This window comes from Aulostomus chinensis, chromosome 1, assembly GCF_037954235.1.
Source record: "Aulostomus chinensis isolate RoL2024-O1b breed Wild chromosome 1, RoL_Achi_v1.0, whole genome shotgun sequence".
NCBI classification, from domain to species: Eukaryota; Metazoa; Chordata; class Actinopteri; order Syngnathiformes; family Aulostomidae; genus Aulostomus; species Aulostomus chinensis.
In genome coordinates this window covers 15,659,613-15,677,338 of record NC_141320.1, presented here as the reverse complement: position 1 = coordinate 15,677,338, position 17,726 = coordinate 15,659,613, and the positions used below count along the sequence as shown (strand labels likewise).

The following is a 17,726-nucleotide window of genomic DNA, read 5'->3' as shown; positions in this document are numbered from 1 at the left end:
TGCTCCAAGCTGAGAGGGATCCCTCCTTTGAGCTCCATGGAGCTCCTGTTCCTGCTGTCCCTCCATTTGGGGGCCATTCTTGAAAAAACCCTTTCCACAGATCCACACTGTAAACCTGAATATGTTTGCAGAACTCAAAAAAAGTGAGGCAATCAGTTGCCACATTTTTTTTGAGTTCATAAAGTCAAACATTTGAGTTTATCAAAGATTAAATATTTGGAGTTGATATTTGATCTACTTTTAAATTACTCTTAAATTGAATTACTGATGAGGCCAACTCAAAAATTGTCAGTCAACAGTACTGAAATAATTCATTCATCTTTCTCATTGCAATAACTCCAGATAACGGAATCATTTCAAGTATGAAAACTCAGGATTTCATGTTCAATGAACTTAACATTTATTCGTTTTTCTTTCAATCTTCTGATTACACACGACTCCAAAACATTGACTTGCTTCAACTCCAAATCATTTACCTTCACACTTACAGTCAAATATTTGTGGCAACTGATAGCCTTAAACATATCAAGTACTCTTGACTCAAAAGTAGTAGTGGAAACTCTTCAAACTGTGAATCCAGCATTAGCCTTTGAGTTTAGACAATGATTTACCCTCACCTGTGCCTTGGAGCATGAAATGACATTTAAATCATATTTGAAAGTCAACAATTACAAAGGCACAATTTGGGCCATCTGGTTGTCAACTTGCAGTGCAGCAATGGAAACAATTGTCAAAACCCTACATACACAAGGAACAGTGTGTAGCCTTCCTTTGGCTGTCAGGTTCAAATCTAGTAACTTCAGGATGCACTAGAAAAGAAATACAAACTCAAAGCAAAATTCTCACTGTCCCAACATCCCATCCTGGTGATAATAAAGTCTCTGTAACACTGTTTGCTACTTGGTAGGGAATTACTTCACTTCAGTAAAACAGCCTGAAACTTTGAGGCCAGATTCTTTCCCCAAACTCCATCTTGTAGAAACAAAATGTCATCGTGTAAACACTTTGCATGTCAGTTCAACAACAAGAAAATGGAAATTACATTCACAACTTTGTGCCATTTGTCTGAAAACCAGTTGAATACTGTAGAGCAGCAGCTTGACCATCAACAGTTGAACAATAGTCCCCATGGACCACGTCATGGGTTGGTGTGGACTGGGCTCTGACAGGGTGAGCCCTCAGATCCACAGCTCCTTTTCAGATCTAGAGGTACACATGGAAGATGAGTTCATTTTTGAGAGTCTGGAGCTTTGGTGACAGCTTAGAGTTTCCAGACCAAGCAAGATTTTCTGTTTGAACTCAAAGGTCTTGGTCAGTCCCTTCTGATAGGAGAGATGTGGAGCATCAGTCTGGCCCAACATTACCAGAAAGGCATCAGCAAGCCTGGGGAGGTCGACCACCACATCACCCTCTAGGATGAGGGAAAGTTTCGATGGGTGGTGGTGAACTGGGCTTGTGGCATCGTCATTCACGGTTGGAAGGAGGACCACTGACGCATCCCCCAGGTCTTGCTCATCCATATCATTAAAAATATGAAAAACCAAAGAAAAAACATAATATTTAGTATTTTTGGAAAGAGCAGAGTTTGACTGAAAGAGCTGTGAAGAAAAATCTGAAAAAATCTTGATCTCATACATTTTTAGAGCAGTTGTTTTGAGAGGACAAAATGTCCTGAAGGGTCTCAAAGGATGGATTTGGAAAGAGGCTTAAGGTTTCTAAACATCCTGCCAAATGTTTGAGAAATGTTCATGTGTGTTTTCTTGATACATCAGTAAATGAAATGAAAACATGAACAGGTTATTTACAGTACTACAGGCTTGATATTTCTAAACTGGGACGTACCACACATGTTCTGAAAAACCCTGACACTTCCTCACGCAGATACACAGGAAGGGCATGGAGAACAGTGACACGCCTTGTATGGACATCATGTCATTCCTAGGAAGATTAAGACAGTGGAAATACTGGGACAAGTTTACTAATCAAACCCAATGCCAGTCAACACATTCTATTAGGTACCACAATAATATCTGCTCATAATTCCACCAGTAACCTGCTGACTTATCTGCTGCATTTGTGAAATTCAAACACTTATTTGAACCTTTAAATTCTCAACATGACACAAAGACTTCACCTGTGAAACGTAGAACCACCTGTGTATCAAGGACTTTGAGCCAGCCAAGGCGTTTGCAGTTTTGCCCGTTCTGGAAGCTTTCTGCCTCAATGAGGGCATTAAACCAGGAGTGTGGCCATCAAGTTGGGCACAGAAAGTATTGGGAAGGTTCTGGTTAGTGATGTGTTGAACCTCTGCACACACCTGCATTGTGCAAAGGACAAAAAAGCACACATGAAGGAGAGCCTGCATCTTTAGAAACAAAGAAGATGCATTGAGTTTGAGCTGATTTTTCAGTCTGAAGTATCCCACTGCTCATCATCCTGCATTTGTGTGCTGTGAACTGGACGCTCTTCATCTGAATCAAGAGAGACACTAGAGCTGGTAGGATGGAGATTCTGAGTGTGCTCAGAGACAATGTCACTAGGAAAGTCTGAAGCAAGACTCCCTTGGTGCACTCTACTTTTATGGAGTTAAATGAAGAGGATACATTTGTGCTGTCGTCACAACCTCTGTATGGGCATCCACTGTCTCATGCTTTTTTAAGTGGGATCTTATGTGACTGAGGAGTCCAGACTCTGAAAATGGTTGCTCAAATGGGCGTCAAGGACACTTGAAAGTCAGAAGATCCTCACTTTCCCTTCACTGCTGTTTTGTTCCTGAGTGTGATATCTTGACAGATGAGTCCTCAGTGCACTGAGTGTCTGAAATGTGCACATCCAATCAACATGGAGGCATGGGAGTGGGCTACTTTGAAAAGTGGCAGTGCTGCAATCTACAGTGTTTAAATAGACATGTTCTAGTGGTAAAAAAAGCTGAACATAACTTAGAGTGCCAAGTCATTTTTGTTGCAGCAACCTGAAAACAGACACAAAAACTATCTTACAGGACACCTGTTATGAAGTGAAAACCTCTATCAGAACTAAAGTCCTGAGGCTCCTCCCACTCTGAAGCAGGCAGTTGCTCCCAGCCAGCCCACACTTTCACTCTCTGGTGTAGGAGTGAAGAACAAAATCATAATCAAGAACCATCACTCTTTCATTGGGGCTCCTTTCTCCTTGTTCTGATACAGAAATTCAACAGCTTCTATCATTGATTGACAGGAAATGTTGATGACACACTGGGATTTTTGTTCTCCTGCTGTCACTGTCAAGTGCAGCTTAACATGAGAGGTAGCAGGATCATTCATGTGTTCATGTTTCCAGCAGACAAGGAGGAAACCTGGGAGGACTTCAGTGACTTTGTTCACTGGTTCTCACTTCATCTTCTCAGTATAAAGTTTAAAGCGAGCTGGCCAGGAGTTGAACCTAGAATCTTCTGATCCGTAGTCAGACGCGTTATCCATTGTGCCACCAGCCCTGTGAAGAAGCTGCTGTGTTCATGTGTCCTTGCTGTTACAGAAAATCCCAACAACATGGTGGCATTTTCAGGGGACACAATGGTGCAGTGGTCAGCACTGTGGCCTCCCAGCAAGAAGGTTCAGCTCTCCTCCTATTTGGTTGCTAGGCACCTGAATCAATCCTCAGTGGAGCGGTGCTGCTGAGGCTGAGTGAGGCTGAGTGAGGGACTGAGCAGGAGCCAGCAGGTCCAAGCAGGTTCAGGCAAACTCCCCTCAGTCCACCAACATCAAAGCAGAGGAACAGAGTTCATCTAACAACATGATTCATATCATCTCCTCTTGGAATGTTCTGGAACTACAAGTACACTTAAAATGGCTGACTTATGACTACAGAAGGTACTTTGAAGTAGATTTGATTTATTTAAGTCAGTGACAGTCATTTTTTTAAAGAATTTAGTTCAGGTAACTTGATTGTTTTACTAAGATGAGCTTTAATGTTATACCATTGAAAAAAGACCTTCATATATTTATGATGACATCACCAATAGGAGCCTTCAGTCTGTCAGGGGGTAGAGTTCAGTCACCACCAATGACATCAGAGTCAGAGTTTAGAGATCAAAGACAGACATTAAAGTCTCACATTAAAGTGTCATATCTTTGAAAATATACTGCAATACATGAAATACTATATTTCCATGGATGGCAACCTCGTTCTTATATTCTTTAATATACTGCAATAGTAATGGACCCTCTATGACACTGTAGTGATGAATCTATCAAGGAGTAAAAATGATTATAATCAGAATTTTGAAGTCAAGTTTGAGATCAGTTTGATCCTCTCTCTCTCTCTCTCTCTCTCTCTCCCTTTCTCCCTCTCTCCCTCTCTCTGTCTCTCTCTGTCTCTCTCCCTCTCTGTCTCTCTCTCTCTCTCCCTCTCTCTCTCTCTCTCTCTCTCTCTCTCTCTCTCTCTCAGGAGCTTTTAAATGAATATTTTAATAAAACAGAACAGGAGACTGAAGAGTGATCACTCAAACCCACAGGCTGAATGGGACATCTCTTAAAAACATTGAACCACTGAGTAAAACCATAGAAGCGCTCCTGTCTAGTCGGTGCTAACAAGTTAGCTGTTGCGTGAGTCCAGCTGTGCTGTCTAGGAATCCTGGTCAAAAGCCTCCACTCATCAAACAGCTGGTGTGTTGGTGGATCTGTGGATCCTGCTGGAAGAAGCAGGGTGGAGCTCTGAATGGTTCCTGTCTCAAAGAGCTTCTCTGTGCAGCTCCCATCAGCTCCTAAAAACAGGAAACCAGCAGATTCACTGTTGAACAGTGGCATTAAAATGTTTCAAAAGCTGTCCTGTCCACCATTTGTTGGTGCAAAGACATTTAAAAACACCAGTTGAACATTTTCCAAAGTTGCTCTCACCTTCTTTCAAACACCTGGAATGATTTCCTCCAAATCAAAAGAAACTGGTGAAAAAAACAACAACAAAAACTCCTGGAGAATCAAACTCCAGCCTCTGCTCCAACTGGACTTGGGACTTCAAATGACCCCCATTAAAAGCCTGCCTGCATCCCCATTCACTGACTGTTGTGCTGTGGGTCTCCTGGACAAACATGGCAGGATCCTCTTGATCTCCAGGAGTTTAAAAGAGCAGCTCTTTTAAAATGGGTTCTGGCTCCATTCAGGTTTAGAGAGCTGAGACTAAAATCACACATGAATAAAAGAGGGAACCCAAGAAAACAAGTCAGCGTGAAAGAGGAGCAGATTTTAAAACTCCTCACCATTTCCACCTCCAGGAGTGAAGCCTCCCGGGACCCAAGAGGCTCCAGCTGGCAGAGCTCTCACTGGTTTCTCCACCACCTCACTAACCTGAGCTGGAGCATCTGAGAACCAAACAGTGACCCCCTTCACTCCAGAGCCGACTCCACAAACTCTGAGCCCCCACTTTACCCACAGCCAGCAGGCCTCCTCCACATTCAGATCATTAACACAGCGACTCCTAAGCACCAGTAGAGCCTGTTCATCGTCCCTGGGTGGGCTCGAACCACCAGCCTCTCGGTTAACAGCCGAGCGCGCTGACCGATTGCGCCACAGAGACTCTGAGGCACCTGCTTTTCACGAAGAGTTTTCAGGCTAAATTCAGTGTGTGAGGTCCACACTGCACATTTGAGGGACCATGAAGGACAGAGGAGAGTCTGACTGTCATGGTGAAAGCCTTCAGCACTAGAACTGAAACAGCCCCACCATCTTAACCCCCCCAGAACAAACAGGCTTCATCAGAAACAGACTTACCTCCTAGAACATCCAGAGATCATCAGTCTGATTAATAGAACATGGCAAACAAACAAGAACATGTTATTGTTTGATCAGAAGCTGAAACAATGTTTCTATGTTTGTCTGTTCTGGTCTGAATGAAAGAGGAGGTTTTCTTGGTCATGTGACGTGGGTGAGAGTTCAACTAGAACTTCCTGATTCAACAGGATTTTAGTTTATTGGGATTTTGTCAAAGACACCAACCAAACCTCTGAGTGGTGCAGATGTCTGCTGACTCCTCAGAGCAGACTGGAGCTCAGCCTCACTCACCTGTGGGAGCCCCAGCAGAGCCACCGTGTGATGGAGTTTCAGTTCAGGCTCCAAGGTCCTGGATTGAATTGGTGTTTTGTGTTTTTAGGCCTCCTGGCACCATCAATGGTAGAGCAGAGTGGTGCAGAGGAAGCGTGCTGGGCCCATAACCCAGAGGTCGATGGATCAAACCATCCTCTGCTAAAAGAAGAAAAATAAAATGAACCAGTGTCTTTAGAAATGTGTGTCTGTTAAAAAGAGGTTCATAAGGATTTTGTCTTCCTCCACAATCACCAACCATTGTGAGAGTAAACAACAGTCTACTTTCTGACTGAAGCAAAAGTAGACTTCAAAAGGTTTTTCTGATTCAACATAGCAGCTAAATTTCCATTTCCTGAACAGGACAGGTTAAAAAAAGGGAATGTCATGACTTCCTCTGTATGTTAGAATATGAACGTCTAAAAATGTTCATGCCCAGTTTAAAGTTAGAATTAAACTGAAAACACAAAACTCTTCCCTCTTCAATCCTGTCACTCAGTGTTGTAAACTGTTTCAAACAAATTCTACTGTTCAACAGTTCAAGTGTTTCTAATTAAGCTGAATGTTCTCCTCTACTTTCCTCTATTGGGTTTCTTTCATGTCCTCCTGAGATCAAAGACAGAATTCTAGGTACAAATAAAGACACCATCAAAGCCTCCTGATGACATCATCAATTCTGTCTTTGATCTGTGTCTGTCCAGCCGGTCCTGAGTGGATCCAACAGTTTCCCATGGGTGACACTGTCGTGGTCTCTCTCCTGCTGTCTCCAACTCTCAGAGCGCTTCTACTGGTTTCTCTCCATCGTCCCTGTTGCTAGGCAGAGCACTGGTGAGGACTGAGGCCAGTGATGTCATCACCTCCAGCTGAGACCTGCCAGGTGGTCCTGCTTCATTCAACTCTGCTGCCTCTGCCACTGCCCTGACTGGTGAGGCTGACAGCAGGTTCTCTCTCATCTAAACTCTCTGTTTACAATGGAGGCTGAAATCCTTGTGATTGGTGGTTCAATCATCAGGTCTGTTGAACTCCCAGGAGCCATCACCTGCTGTCTTCCTGGTGCCAAAGTTGTGGACATTATTGAACGTCTCCAGGACTCATCGATCTCCACCCCTCCTGCAGGTTCTCCCTGTCTCTGTGTGGGTTCTCTCTGGTACTCCAGCTTCCTCCCAAAGTCCAAAGACATCAAGAGGGTAGTGGTTACCTGAACACTCTAAATGACTGTGAGTGTGAATGGTTGTCTGTCTTTGTGTGTTGGTCCTGGGATGGACTGGTGACCCATCAAGGGTGAACCCAGGGCTGGACTGGCCATCTGGCCGATGCACATCTTTGGGCCGGCCCATAACTGTCATAATTTTTTTTTCAAAAGTGTATAGTTTTTAATCGACCGTAACGGTATCGGAGACGCGAAACGCGGCCCATTGGTTGATTTTCTTGAAGGACATTGGGCTCGTCCAATGAAATCTCTCAGCTCTCTCTCTTTCTCTTAGTCAAGCCATGCTGTTGCAATTGAAGTGGAGGAGTCAGATCAGACAGTTGGAGACTATTTTAGTCGCCCTTCTTCCACACAGAGGACTGATTTTTTAAAGTTTCATCCTCAACAAGATTCCATAAACCCTGTTGTCCAGAGGCTCTTCGTTAGAACGGACGGCACGACGTGGAAATGGCTGACTTATTGTGGTCAACGTCATGCTTTGTTTTGTTTTGTTTGCCCTGCTTTTAGCAAGCCCAGTGATCCAAGTGTCTTCATTAGAGGCCTGACAGACTGGAGGCATGTGCACCAAAGAGTAGAGGAGCATGAGAGAGGCATGGCACAGAGGCAGTGTGCTGAGGCCTATTTTTGAAACTGCTCCAGAGCAAGACTGGCCACCTCCTTGAGGGAAGACAGCTGACAGGACACCGTGAGCAGGTTAAGAAGCAGGGCTGGACTGGGACCAAAAAATGGCCCTGGCATTTCTCATCCCTGGCAGCCCTCCATGGTTATTTACACGATATGTGTAAGCACACGCCATACCAGAGGATGTATGCGCACATTTTGAAGTTTCAAAAATTAAAATAAAGTGCAGTATTCTACATGGAAGACAGTAACCATGTTAAAAGAGTGATACTCTTTCACTACTCACAGAGACCTTCTTCTTCCACTACATGTTCCAACACCTGACGTCTCTTCTTCCCAGTCCAGCCCTGGAAGAACACGTCGAGTTTTGGAAATTCGTCTGCTTTTCTTCTCGTGAGTGTCTCTTTTTCGGCTCCTCCTTTCTCCTTCCTCTTACTGGGCAACATTCTTCATGGCTTCTGACTGCAAGGTGGCCGCTGAGTGGTGGCACTACAACTGGATGGGTCTGTTTCTCATTTTAACACAAAAACAAACTAACCGCTGTTTCTGCGTTTTTACCAGAAATATATATTTTGAAATGCCTGCTCACACCGGCCCATCCGGCTACATCCACCAAACTTTACACACATAATATAATATCATACTAATAATATAATAACGCTGAACACAAGCCCCAAAGCAGTAGTTGTTTTGTTTTTCTTCATAAAGGAGGTGCACAGTCATGACTACGATATCTCTGGCAACAAACATGGAAGGGGCTTTGGGGTCTTGTGTTTCAGCTCTGTAACTTCTGGATGGCTGAAAATGTCAGAATCAGTCCTCTCACTGACATCAACCATTGGTGTGACTTTTGGTGGCTTCAGCTCAAATGAAACCAGGGAAGAGGGGCCAGACTTTGAGGAGCCCCTTAGGGTTAGTGGATGCCCCGGGACCGTGCTTGGGCCCCTTAGCACCCAGATGGCTGAAATTCCCAGCACATGCTACTCTGGGGCATCACACTATGTGTGTAAAGTTTGGTGGATGTAGCCCAAGTACAAACACCAGAACCCAGATTTGATCCTCAATTCTGCTCCAAAAGGCTCTCGGAGTGCAGAAGTCCCAGACCCTGATTTTTCCCAGTTTCACAAGGGGATAGTTTTTTCTCTTTGAACCTAGGAAGTTGAAATTTGAGTGTGTTGTTCTGTCCTCCATAAGGATCACATCTGTGGTGGTTTGACCCCCCTAAGTCCTTTCTGCTGTCCGTAAAGGGTGTGGCAAAGTCCAGTAAAGTCTTTAAATTAAGCATCATAACTGGTCAAAGTTGCTCCAAATGAGATGAGCTTTCTGGGAGGAGTTCACACCTCTGCCAGAAACCAATATTTAAAATTTTGAAGCCCCACCTCCTTCCTGAAGCCACTTCCTGTTTGGGAGGGGGTTCTAGAATTATTCCACCAGATTAGGATTTCATAAAGTTTCAGGTCTGTATCCACTGTAGAGGCCAAATGAGAGCAAAAGAGCAACAGGGTCAAAGGTCAACAGGCCTCGTGTCTCAGCCAGGCCTCAAAGGGTTAAGTGAGCCTTTTGGAGCTCCTTTGAAAAAAGGCCTGTCACCAATCTTGTTCAGGACCAACATGAAGAAGGATCTTTGGAACATTTTCACATCTTTAAGACCGCCTTGACTCCTTTTTATAGCAGGAGTCACTGAACAGCACAAAGCTGCTATTGCAGCCATCAGGCCTCATTTCTGATCAGTTATTATTGTTGAAACAAAGCTGAATATCAATTATTGATTTTTATTGTCATCATTTTGAACACCTGATAAGAGAAACACAATAAAAACATTTGAAAAGGAAGGATCAGAGTGTTGTTGTACTGCAATACTACAGTACAGCATCAGAGACACTCAGTTATTGATTGCCTGAATGATTGATTTCCCCAGAAGAGGAACAGCTTTGTTGGAGCAGTAAAAATACACACATCAGAACGACAAAGTTACATTGGAAAAGAAACTACATGACATTACCAGCACAACATCTGAAGAACAGTTAGGATCAATTTAACTGGTCAGATAGTTAGGACTTCTTTAATGATATCCTTGATGAACCCAGACATCAGAGTGGTTTGTTCCCCTCAATCATAAATCTGTAAATATAGCGTGAAGTGATGGAACTAAAAGGCCACCTCTGAGTGCAGGAGTTAGCCTCTGTGACGGATGTGACGTCAGCAGACCGCCATTAGTTTGAGTCATTGTTTATATTCTTAATGCTGATTGGTCGATCTATAATGGTGACAAATGGACTTCGTAGGTAGAATAAACATCCAGAAATTAAATGAATTTGTAGATTGTCTTATTAATCAAAAGATAAAGTATTAAAAATATTTGTTTTTTTTCCTCGAAGTGAGCGACAACTACCGGATTTTCTCACAGAAGAACGGGGCCGACTTCCACGGAAGCAGATGTTTGTAATTCCTGGGGCACTAAATTCCATTTCATATTATTCTTTATTGAACAGCGAATATTATGGAAATAAAATTTATATTTCTCGCCAGAAATGTCCTTAAAATGCTTTTTAAAAATCAAACCTATCTTGAAATGACACTCGTCCGTAATGGCGTCCTTAGCAACCAACATAGCAACAGCAGAAACGTGACACTGTAACGACTCTCTTCCGAGAGGTGAAAGATTCATCGTAATAACGAACAAACCAAAGATTAAACACAAGAACTGAGCAAAGATTATGAAAACAAAATGCATATTTCTCTCTAGAAATGTCATCAGAATGCTTTATTAAATCAAAACTATCTTGGAAGAAGGCACTTTCCTCCAAAAATGACAGGAGCGGCGGCCATGTTTTTGTTTTGAGTGGCCCGCATGAAAGAGTCACATGAGGGAAGGGGGTATGGGGTCATGGGGGGGGGGGGGGGGGGCGATCCCAGGTGACATTGTTCAAGAGGCAGGGTTCACCCTGGACAGGTCACCAGTCCATCAGGAGAAATGAGGTGGTCGGTATCATGCAACCTAAACTAAAACATTAGTCAGGTCAAATTCAGATTAAAGCAAGAGTCTCCAGATCAAAGTCAGAATTCCTGACGATGTCATCAGGGCTTTGACAGTAGCTAGAATTCTGTCTTTGATCTCAGGAGGACATGAAAGAAACACAATTGAGGAAAGTAGAAGAGAGCATGGCTGCATGGTGGTGCAGTGGTGAGCACTGTGGCCTCACAGCAAGAAGGTTCTGGGTTTGAGTCCAGGCTCGGGTGGGGAATCTTTCTGTGTAGAGCCTGCATGTTCTCCCCATGAATGCGTGGGTTCTCTCCGGGTACTCCGGTTCCTTCCCACCGTCCAAAGACGTGTAATTGGGGACGAGGCTGATTGGACACTCTAAATTGACCGTAGGTATGAATGTGAGTGTGAATGGTTGTTCGTCTCTGTATGCTGACCCTGTGATGGACTGGTGACCTGTCCAGGGTGAACCCCGCCTCTGGCCTGTAGATGCTGGGATAGGCTCCAGCCCCCCTCGACCATCAATGTAGGTCTTTTGTTAATTGCATGCCACATGAAATTATTGTTGGTCAGTTTTCTAGCGACTGTCTCACAGTGGCGAGACAAGAACACTTCTACTTTTAATGTTGACAGTTTGTTCAACACTAAACTTCATCCAGTACCATGTTGTCAAACACTGGAACCTCCACAGCACCTGAACAGGGACTTGAACCCTGGACCCTCACATTAAAAGTCTGATGCTCTACCCTCTGAGCTCCTCAGGCTCTTTCTACAGCATTGAGACAGGAACAGAAACACCTGTGAAGGTCAAACTGATGCTTTCTTGACTTGTTCAGTCCTCCATGTTAAAGTCCTCCATGCTTTTGATTGGCTCTGATTCTCTGTGGCAAAATCCAACAAGAGGCTCCAAAAATGTCCTGAATGTCACAAGAATGCACAGGACAAGATGTTCGTTTCCTTCATGTCTGCAGTTCCTCCACTGGAAAGTAAAGTCAATGCTGCTCCTCTGCTGAAACCTGGGATCGGACCAGGGACCTTTAGATCTTCAGTCTAAGGCTCTCCCAACTGAGCTGGTTCAGTTCTGAGTGAGGGCCCTGCTTCTCTCATTTATAATCTCTTCCACTCTCACTGGACCTTAGAGAGGATTGGAGCTTCTGAAGTCCTGACACATTGAACAGTTCTCCAGGACCATTTTTGATGAAGGTCTGGATCACACCAGCCTTTTTTGTTTGTCTTCTTGCACCACCGTGCCGCCCCTACTAGTCGTCTACATATCAGTGTTCTCAGTATTGCACGAACATTCACATCAGTATTGTGCTAATATTTTATTTCCTGGCTCTTCAATCCTCCTATTATGAAGTTGATTGCTTCAGCGACCAGGAGACGTTATCATTGGCAGCTAGTTTTCTATTATTGCTGCTGCTGTTGTTGGTTGTGTGTCTGTCTTCCATCCCCCTGTCCCTCTGTCTTTCTCTCTGCTCATCTTTTTGTCATTCTCTCCCTCCTTTCTCTCTGTCTTTTGTCTTTCCTTCTCTATATTTGTCTTCTGCTGTCTGTCCTGTCCTGCTCTCTTTCAACAACCAACCAGTCAAAGCAGACGTCCGGTTAAAAAAATATGATAAAAGAACTCTTGGTTTGATTTGGCTTGAGACATGAAGAAGATAGGATTGTTTTCCTTTCATTTTAGAAGCTTTTCCAGATTCATGAAAAGATCATCAATCAGAGCAGTATTTCAGACAGACTTCTGGTCCGTGAGGACGAGGAATCCAGCACAGATCCACAGAACTCCAACTGCCATCTTTGATGGTTCCTTTACAGTCTGTAGGGTGGAGAGATCCTCCTGAGTCTGGCTTGGAATGTTTGTCTGTGGATGTGTTGGCCCTGTGATGGACTGGTGACCTGTCCAGGGTGAACACGGCCTGTCGCCCAAAAGCTGCTGGGATAGGCTCCACCCCCTCATGACCCTGAACAGGATAAGCAGAAGACAATGGACAGAAGTCCTGACACATTGAACAGTTCTCCAGGACCATTTTTGATGAAGGTCTGGATCACACCAGCCTTTTTTGTTTGTCTTCTTCCAGTGTCCTCAACATTGTGTGAGCCAATAATTCCACATCTGTACCAGACACACCTCTGGTTGGTGGGTTGATGGATCTTTCTGTTCTAACAGTGTCTTTTATCTTGCTTTTATCTTTTCTATCTTTTCTTTGTATCTGCATTCTGTGGTGCACGGTGGCTCTGGAAGAGCGCTCTAACTATTGTCACTGTACCCCCCCCCCCCTACAACGAAAATAAAAGATTCTGATTCCGATTCTGACACACACACACACACACACACACACACACACACACACACACACACACACACACACACACGTGTATCAACATGATGTTCCGAATGTTTCACTGTCTGTGGTTGTCCAGCTCTCCTTGCCTCTTCACTGTCATTGTCAGAACTCGGAGCAGTCTTCCTCTCCAGGTGATGTCTCTGAGTGATGATGATTGCTGTCTGTTCAACCAGCTTCAATTGTTGATATCTGAGAAGGACTGAAGACAGCAAAGTGTGCTGATTGGCCAACAACCCCTCACAGGTCAAAGGTCACTGCTCTGAGGCGGACCAGTTTACTGTAACAGTGGTGGCACCATCCACTGCTGGCGCTCTCTTCAGTGCTTCTTGTTTCTGCCCTTTGTGTGTGAGCTCGTAGAGCAGCTGGTCCGCCCCCCCCCCCTTTTCTTTTCTATTCCTCTAATTTATTTTTTGATTTTCTATTTTTGTAATTCATCATCGATCTCGGCTCACGGTCGCTACACTCTTGACCTCCTGTGAGCCTTGAAGAGAGAGAAGCCACCTTTGTGTTGGAGAAGAGCAGCTTAGTCCAGGCAGCCAGCAGCCTGAGACCAGAGGGTAGCCAATCAACGCGCTTCCCTTCTTCATCGAGCGAATCTCAGCGGGAGCCACGGTCGACGAGGTGGAGGCTTTGGAGGCCGTCCTCCCACCAGTTCGTTGGAGAGGCGTCGTACATCGATGGGAGAATCCAGCTGAGAACGTAAGCCGGTTACGTTGGTTTTCACCGATTCAGGCCTGGACTCCTGTCTCGCTGTCAAACTCCGCCTGACTCCGTAGAGCTGGTCAGCCTCCACTCAGTCCTCTTCATTTGGTTGGAGGTCACCATCGTTCATCCTACACACCTTTCCACCTGCCTCTTAGCCGTCTACTTGAAGCTCAGATAAATCCAGGCTAATTCATACCTGCTACTCAATATGGGCCTTAATTACTCTGCTGGAATTATCACTCTGTCTTAAGTGTTTTCTTAATTGTATTAAATCCTCTTTAATTTCCAAGAAGTCTTCCAACTCATTCATTCATGCAAGCCACTGATCCACAAGACCTCATTGATGAGCTTCAACCTGAGACTGATTGTTTCTCATTGGACGAGACACCCATTCAATGAGACTCATTGTCAGTCCATTGAAATCTACTGGTGTTCCTGGTGAGTTGATTTAACAACATGAGCTGACAGAATCTACGTTCAGGTAGGAACCACCACATCCAGGGGTCTGGACCTTTGAGCAGGCAGAGCCATCAAAGTAGCAGACTAAGCTAGCAGACATTAGCATTGAGAAGAAACTGATACCTGAGCCTACTTTTGGGTCTGGTCAAGTGATGACACAATAATATGACATCATTGTCAGACTGACGCCTGCTCAACACTGACCAAACGCCGCTCTATTGCATTGTGGGAAATTTCTGCTTGGCTCGCGTCCATCAAAACACACAAAGAAATTTCTCCAGAATCAGGATTGACAGTGGATACAATTGATTCCACACTGGTTTCGGGTGCAGGTGTGGAATTTCAGACACAGTCTGTGTTTGTGTTGTTCATTCAGTGATTTTTCTTACAATTCCCAATCAAAGCCCCACATTGCTAATGAACTCAAAATGATGCTAACAGTAATGTAGTGATAGTTGCTAATAAACTAAGTGATGCTGACAGTCATGTGGTTAGAGTTTCGATTAACCTCAAAGTGATGCTGACAGTAATGTAGTAAGAGTTGCTTCGAACCTCAAAGTAATGCGACAGTGATTTCAGAAGAATTGCTAATGATCTCAAAATGATGCGACAGTGATGTCGTAAGAATTGCTAATAAACTCAAAACGATGCAAACAGTAATGTAGTGATAGTTGCTAATAAACTCAGTGATGCTTACAGTCATGTAGTAAGAGTTGCTAAAAACCACAAAATAATGCGACTGTGATGTCGGAAGAATTGCTCATGATCTCAAAATGATGCGACGGTAATCTAGTAAGAGCTGCTAATAAATTCAAAATGATGCTAACAGTAATGTAGTGAAAGTTTCGAATAACCTCAAAGTGAGGCGGACAGTAATGTATTAAGAGTTGCTAATTACCTCAAAATAATGCGACAGTGATTTCAGAAGAATTTCTAATGAACTCAAAATGATGCTAACAGTAACGTAGTGATAGTTGCTAATAAACTCAGTGACACTTACAATAATGTAGTAAGAGTTTCAAACTCCCTCAAAATGATGCTGACAGTCATGTAGTAAGAGTTGCTACTAAACTCAAAATAATGCGACAGTGATGTCGGAAGAGTTGCTAATGAACTCAAAATGATGCTACAGTGATGTAGTAAGAGATGCTAAAAAACTAAAAATGATGCTGACGGTAATGTAGGAAGAGTTGAAACTAACATTAAAATGATGCTACACTGTTGTCATAAGAATTGCTAATAAACGCAAAATGATGCTAACAGTAATGTAGTAAGTGTTTCGAACTACCTCAAAGTGATGCTGACAGTCATATAATAAGAATTGCTACAAAACTCAAAATAATGCGACAGCGATGTCGGAAGAATTGCTAATAAACTCAAAATGATGCTGACGGAAATCTAGTAAGAGCTGCAAATGATCTCAAAATGATGCTACAGTGATGTTGTAAGAATTGCTAATGATATCAAAATGATGTGACGGTCATGTAGTAAGAATTGCTAATGAACTCAAAATAATGCCAACAGTAATGTAGCGATAGTTGCTAATAAACTCAGTGATGCTTACAGTAATGTAGAAAGAGTTTCGAACAACCTCAAAGTGATGCTGACAGTCATGTAGTAAGAGTTGCTACGAACCTCAAAATAATGCGACAGTGATGTCGGAAGAACTGCTAAGGAACTCAAAATGATGCTAACTGTAATGTAGTGAAAGTTTCGAATAACCTCAAAGTGATGCTGACAGTCATGTAGTAAGAGTTGCTACGAACCTCAAAATAATGCGACAGTGATGTCAGAAGAATTGCTAATGATCTCAAAATGATGCGACAGTGATGTAGTGAAAGTTTCGAATAACCTCAAAGTGATGCTGACAGTCACCTGGTTAGAGTTGCGAGTAACCTAAAAATGATGCTGAGAGTAATGTAGTAAGAGTTGCTAATAACCTCAAAATAATGCTACAGTGATGTCGGAAGAATTGTTAATGAACTCAAAGTGATGCTGACAGTCATGTCGTGATGGTTGCTAATAAACTCAGTTATGCTTACAGTAACGTAGTAAGTGTTTTGAACAACCTCAAAGTGAAGCTGACAGTCATGTAGTAAGAGTTGCTACTAACCTCAAAATAATACTACGGTGATGTCGTAAGAATTGCTAATGATATCAACATGATGTGACAGTGATGTAGTAAGAATTGCTAATGAATTCAAGAATGATGCTGACAGTAATGTAGTGATAGTTGCTAATAAACTCAAAGTGATGCTGACAGTAATTTATGAAGAGTTGCTAAAAACCTTAAAATAATGACACAGTAATGTAGTAAGAGTTGCTATGAAACTAAAAATAATGCGACAGTGATGTAAGAAGAATTGCTAATGATCTCAAAATGATGCGACAGTGATGTCGTCAGAATTGAGAGTCGGGGTTTTCCAAGTTGATCTCCTCCCACGCATGAATTCTCTGGTATCATTCCACTCACTGCGAAGACGAGCCGTGGATGTATTGTCCTGAGCCCAGGGCTTGTCAGATACCATGACCCTCAACTAAATGTGGCAGAAACCCTGCCCTCTTCATTTAGGGCTGGAAGGTGTGAGAGATACTGGGAGCTCATCGAGGCTACGTCCTCCACGGTCTCCTCAGGCTGGCCAGCACAAGAGGAGACCGCCAACTGGCCGGGACAGGCGGTCACCGTTGTTGTTGCCACCGCCGTGGTCGGCCTTTCTTTCTTTCTTTCTTTCCTTTTTTCACACGATCACAGGGAAGAGCGCGGACGCAGTCCCCCACTGTCAGAAATTATGCAGTTGAGATTCCCACATTTGGGGAATTCACCAGGGTCAGCACAGCCCCAGTGCAATGGCTGAGCCTCACCCGGGGAGAACCACCTTGCTGATCATGGTATCTCCCCTGCCAGGTAAGTATGACTCGCTGAGCTTAGGAACAGACATGAGCTCCAGGGACACAGCCTTCTGACTGACAGGCAGGGAGGCCGACACAGCGCCTGATCTTTCCTACCTTGTGCCAATCTGCCGCGTGCGCAGCCCCCTTTGTTTCTCACAACGATGCCGGATGTCGGATATCCCAAGCCCGGGAAGCTCAGGCACATTGAAGGTTCAGGTCTTTCAGAGTGCATTCCAAAGCCTTTTGGGAAAGGCTCCGAGAGCAGTGCCGTCAGCGGACCTCCATCCTTATCTGGAGTGCAAACGGAGCCACAACTTGACGCCCAGCGGCAGCGCGGGCGGAAATCCAGCCCCGGCCTCATGTGCAGCACTCGAGAGTTGGCCTGAAGAGCACGGGATTTGCTCCTGACAAAAGGGGAGGGGCCCGCACTGTTCCTGGAAGGCCATTGCGGCTGC

General features: G+C 44.0%; 3 non-coding genes across 3 annotated transcripts; all 3 read right to left on the bottom strand.

Moving 5' to 3' along the window:
• Positions 1-3,399: 3,399 nt before the first annotated feature.
• Positions 3,400-3,472, bottom strand: trnar-acg (transfer RNA arginine (anticodon ACG)). Its single transcript has one exon. It is a non-coding gene; the product is annotated as a tRNA-Arg (tRNA).
• A 2,004-nt stretch (positions 3,473-5,476) lies between these two features.
• trnan-guu (transfer RNA asparagine (anticodon GUU)) lies at positions 5,477-5,550 on the bottom strand. The gene has a single exon. It is a non-coding gene; the product is annotated as a tRNA-Asn (tRNA).
• An 11,578-nt stretch (positions 5,551-17,128) lies between these two features.
• Positions 17,129-17,292, bottom strand: LOC147270515 (U1 spliceosomal RNA). Its single transcript, XR_015116819.1, has one exon. It is a non-coding gene; the product is annotated as a U1 spliceosomal RNA (small nuclear RNA).
• Positions 17,293-17,726: the final 434 nt, after the last annotated feature.